Below are 6,085 nucleotides of genomic sequence, written 5' to 3'. Positions count from 1 at the left end.
GTGGAGGAGAAAAGAAGGGATTTATGATTAAAGTCAAAGGCATTTATAAAAGGAAGAGAACACAATGAGTCAATTTTATTTGGAGGTCAATGAGTTTCACTGACTTGCATGAACCACTTGAAGATGTGAAAAGTTGACATAAATGGAACGAACCATTTTAAAACGAAGCCACAGTAGTCATTCCACAGAAAATGTCTTGTATGACTTGCTCCTTGAACCTTTGGAATGTTGAAACTGGGCAAAATAACTTTTGGACTGGGCCAACCAAACATTGACTTACAAACAACTGTTCGTAAAACTAACAGAAAAGCAGATATCCTGACCACAAAGATGGATGATTATGGATATTCTTTAGAATCAGTAACCAGCATGTATAGCTAAAGAGCTTACTAGCACCAGTAGAAATTCCTTCTATTCATGTAATTATTTCCCTTCTTTTATCTTATAAAAATTCTATATCTTCACCCCGAAATCAAGATGAATTTTGGTTTCTGCCTGAAACCTATGCTCCCGGTTTGCAATTATTTAATCTCAGATAAATGCTTGTTGCTTCTCAATTTTTTTTTTTTTTTAATATTAAGGTAACAAAGGATTAAGGAAAATTGATGATTATGGACTGTAGTTCCGGAAGAGGGTTGGATTGAACTTTAAGCCATATATTTTAGATAGATAATTAAAATAAAGAAGGAAATCTTTTAAGGTAATATTAATAGCTAACATTTATTGAATGCATGCTATGTTAACTTTATGTGCCTACCATTTCACTTACTCCTCGAAACAAACATATAAGATAGATTCTATTATTATCTCCATTTTGTGTAAGAGGAAATGAAAGCAAGAGGATTTGAATAACTTGTTCAGCGTTACACAAATTGTTATACAGTGAGGGTCTGTTTTGGTTCCAGGATGCAGTCTTATAACAGTTAAGTCGTTCTGCCTCTCAAGAGAGTTATTTCAGAAGTCTGACTGATTTTAAAAGGAATAGGTTATATCCCAATAGAATAAAATCAACTTAAAGCTAAAAACAAGACATTTTCAATGGAAACAACTTCTAGCAGGAAGAAATGCTATCTTCTCTACGTATGATGTTCCCAAATCACCACTACTAAATTGCTCTGCCTCTTGGCGTAATGCTAGACTATCCATTCATATTCAGAGCTAATAAATTGAAAATAAGCCTCGATTTAGTTCAAGTAGGACGAAAAGTAAAGTCTATATCTCACCCAGAAATTTTCTTGCAAGTAATATTTATTCTTTCTCAATACTCAAACAAATATAACAAACTTAAAAGTGATGTTGAAATATAACCTATAAAAGGATAATTCTCTAAAGCAAAGCCTGGATATGTAAAAGAATGAGAAGAAGAGGTTCAAAGTGGAAGAGTGTTCAGGAATAAGAACCTTTTGGTTTCCTATGCCGTAAAATATAAATCGTTAAATAAGTAAGGGCCTCTTGACATCTATGTTAAGATATACAAAGTAATCAGAAAGAAAAGCCTTCCATTGCTATGCTAGTGAATTCTCTGATTTTACTGGACCCAATGGAGCTTTGTAGGTTCACGTGACTTTTGAAAATGTCTAGAAATGTTAAGCTATTACTTAAAAGATTGTGCCAAAGGAGATGAGAGTCTTTTCAGAGCCAACAAACAGGTATTATACATCTACTGAATGATAGTTTTTTAAAATACTTTATCTCACTTAATCATCATAACAATATAGTCATTATATTTCCATTGTATAGGTGAAGAAAGTGAGATTTGTTTGTATTCTCACAGTTGGCGAGTTATGTTGTCAGAGGTGAAATCCAGGAACTATTTTTCTATGTCTGTGTGCTTTCCCTTATACCATTCCACTGTTCCATAAAGACCGATTTACCTTACTTTTTCTATAACCTTTTTGAGGTTATATAAGCTATATAAGCCTTGAATTTTAGCCTTCATAACTGTTTCAGCTTTATTCATTTTTTTTTAGAAAGGAGTTTTACAATGAATGCATTCACTGAACAAATATTTATCATTAGTCTATTATGTGCTAGGCATTTTTTCTACTTTCAGAAGATATGGTGGTAAAAAACAACAACAAAAAATTCTCTTCATCAAGGATATTATATTCCAGTGCAAAAGGTAAATTATGTCAAATAAATGAATAAACAAAGTAGTTTTATAGTTATTTATAAATGTACTATATATTTGTTATATAAATACATATGTTTTTATAATGTGTGATGTGAATGCACGTTCAAAAAAGAGAGACAAACAGTTTCTATCAAAGAAAAATAGAGCAGGACAGAGTCACAGGAGTGCTACTTTAGATAGGCCGTTTGTCAGGAAGTTTCTCTCTAGGGACGCAGCAACTGAGTATAAACCTGAATGGTATCGAGGAAATGTACTTGAGGGAAGAGCTTTCTAGGCAGAGGAAATAGAAACTGAAAAGGGCCTGAGATGAAAAGCAGCTCCCCTTGTTTGAACAAGTATTTTCAAAGTGAATCTTTGAACTAGCAGCATCACCACCATCTGGGAACCTGTTAAATGGCAAAATTTTGTCCCCTACCTCAATCATGCTAAATCAGAAACTCTGGAATTGGGGCCCAGCTATCTGTGACGTAGGGGATCCTGACCTTACCTAATGTTTGAGGAGTGTTATATTTGAAGAACAACAGAAAACCAGTGGGCTAAAACACCATGGATGAGTGGGAAGTTTTAAGAAATAAAGTCTGGGCTAAATAATGGAGGGCTTTGCAAGCTTTTGTGAGGAATTTGGATTTTCTAAATCACAGTGCATTTTTCAATCATATTACAAAAGTGTATCCATTATATAAAGATAACATAAGCATATTCATAAATGGCTGCACAGATAGTTTACATATATATATATTTGTGTATGAAATGAAACATAACTCTATTTGCATCATTTGCAAGTAAGTTATACCTACTTATTTATGATAAATGCTGGTGATAAAAATTCAATATAACAGGGTTTATTCTAAGGAAAGTATTAGCTGTGTTCCCTAATTAGAATATTAAAAAGAGTTAACATGTAATATAAAACTTATGTTATGGAACCAAGCAAACTGTCCATGGATAAATATTTGGGTCTGAGTGTTTAACCTAAGAAAGTAAATTATATTATTTGATCTGGCAAAAAATTTGTATCATTTAATAAGCACATCAAACAACTTTAATGAGCACAGGAGCCCTGGAGACCTTTGCTTACAACCAACAACAAATACATTATCCAGAGCCAAGACAACCATATCCCTTATGTGGTTGCAATCGCCTGCTGCCTTCACAACGAACTGATATTTTCCTTAGCGTGTAGGGCAGAGTTAGTACCTTATAATTTTTTTTTAATAAGGTAAAGTTAGTATATAACATTATATAACTTTTAGGTATACAACATTATAATTCGAAATTAGTATGCATTACAAAATGATCACCACCAAAACTCGTTACCATGGTTCACCATGCAATTGACTGCATTCACTCATTTCCTCCCTGTCAACCTCCTTCACGTCTGGTAACTACCATTCTATACTGTGTGTATATGAGTGTGTTTTTGCTTTAATTTGTTCATTTTGTTTTAGATTCCATACATGAATGAAATCATAACAGTTATTTGTCATTCACTACCTGACTTATTTCATTTAGTATAATACTCCCGAGATTCATCCATGTTGTCACAAATGGAAAGATTTTATTCTTTTTTATGGCTTAGTATTTCATTGTCTGTTAATACTTCATCCATTCATTGATAGACACTTTGGTTTTTTCCATATCTTGGCTATGGTCAAGATGCTGCAGTGAACATAGGGATGCATATATCTTTTCAAATGAGTGTTTTTATATTTGTTAGGTAAATACCCAGAAGTGGAATAGCTGGATTATATGGTAGTTCTAGTCTTAATTTTTTGAGGACTCTCCATAATGTTTTCCACAGTGGCTGTACCAATTTACATTCCTGCCAACGGTGTAGGAGGGTTCCCTTTTCTCACATCCTCTCTAACACATGTTTCTTGATTTCTTGATAGTAGCCGTTTTAACATATTTGTGGTAATATCTCATTGTAGTTTTGATTTGTGTTTCTCTGATAATTAATATTGTCAAAATATCTTTTTATGTACCTGTCGACCATCTGTACATCTTTTTTGGAAAATTGTCTGTTTAGATTTTATGCCCATTTTTCATTGGATTGTTTGTTTTTTGTTATTGAGTTCTATGAATTCTTTATATTTTTTAGATATTAACCTCTTGCTAGATGTATGATTTGCAAATATCTTCTCACATTCGGTAGTTTGCCTTTTCATATTGATGATGGTTTCGTTTGCTGTGTAGTACTCTATAATTTTATAATGCAAGTTTATTTCCCAAAGTATGCCAACAGTGAGGATCTGCAGAGAAAAAGAACACTGAAGCCACTTTGATAATGTTAGTGAGACATGAGTGAACCAAATTCCACGACAGTAAAATGATTTTTCAGTTTTATTGGTTTTGAAACGTACCAGAAATTACTAAAAAAGTAACATAGCAGTTTTTCAAATCACATCTCAGTTTCCAGCCTCTTATATCCTGTATTCTTGCAAGTGTATAGTTGTCCTGTTCTGCCATGGAAAGTAGTTTCTATTTACAACATGCTTATGATCCTCTTTAGAGCAACCTAAACTACTTCTTTTCAAATAGTTTCCCCTGAAGAGCTTCAATCATTTTTTCTACCATTTGTTGATTTGTATTTACATAATCCGTATATGTGTCTATACCAACTTGATTAAAAATTATTTTGTAAAATAAATGTACTATGGAGATATTTACAAAAAAGTATTTAATGCAGATAGTCAATATTTTAGAACACCAATGACCCCATCTCTCTACTAACAAAGTAATAGTAATTTAACAACTATAGCAGGACTTGGTAATTCCCTTGCAATAATAACCAAAAAAAGAAAAAGGAAAACAAACAAAAATACTTCTTCCAATGACGGAAAGGGAGCAGAAACTAGTTTTCATGAATAGACTGGCACTACGTTTCTTTTTAATTTGTGCAGGAAGACATTAGATTCTGTATCAACTTTGTTTTAAACATGTTCCTTAAGAAATAATTACTTTGCATTATATTTTCCAAGTAAACAGTTTCTAATACACTAATATAGCTTTTTATTGTGTAAATGCATCACTTAAAGGAGGACTCTCAATCAATCAGAATTTATTTTCAAGGAAAAAGAAATGAAAATAGAAGAAGGAAGAACATATAGCAATAGAATATCTACAGTAATAGCTACAGTGAAACAAAACATAAAATATATTTGATAAAGCTGAATAGGTGCAGCCTAATTGTTCTTTGCCTGTGCCTCTCCTCTCAGACTCTGGTACTTCCTGATGCATCACCATGGGGTACCCATAGGAACTGACTTAGCACTGACACATAAGCAGTCTGGAAATATGGGAAATTGATGTCCCACGGAGAAATCTTCGGCCAAAAAAGACAACAAAAATCTCACTTTAAAAATAAAGATACATATAGATGAAAAGTATATTTATAGAGAAAAATATGCCATGCTAATATTAATCAAAAGAAAGCAGGAGTTTCAGACAGAATAGACTTCATATCAAAGAAAGTTATCAGGGATAAAGAAGTTCATTTATATAATAATATAAATTCTCCAAGAAGACAATTCTTACTGTCCGTGTACCTAATCAGAGTGTCAAACAACACGAGGCAAAAACTTATAGAAATACAAGAAGAAATAGATGAATCCATTATCACAAACAGAGACTTTGATACACCTCTCTCAGAAATGGACATGTCCATCAGGCAGAAAATCTGTAAGGACGTAGTTGAACTCAACAACACCATCCATCAACTGCATGTAATTGACATCTATAGTCTATCCAACAACAGCAGAATACACATTCTTCTCAGGATCGCATGCAACATTCACCATGATATACCACATTTTGGGTCATAAAACATACCTTAACAAATTTAAAAAAATAGAAATCACACAATATCTGATCTTAACCCACAATAGAATTAAACTAGGAAATCAATAACAGATAACTAGAACAGATAACATAAAGATAACTAGAAAATCC

This window comes from Pteropus vampyrus, unplaced genomic scaffold (assembly GCF_000151845.1).
Source record: "Pteropus vampyrus isolate Shadow unplaced genomic scaffold, Pvam_2.0 Scaffold3, whole genome shotgun sequence".
Classification (NCBI taxonomy): domain Eukaryota; kingdom Metazoa; phylum Chordata; class Mammalia; order Chiroptera; family Pteropodidae; genus Pteropus; species Pteropus vampyrus.
This window is presented reverse-complemented; position numbering follows the sequence as displayed.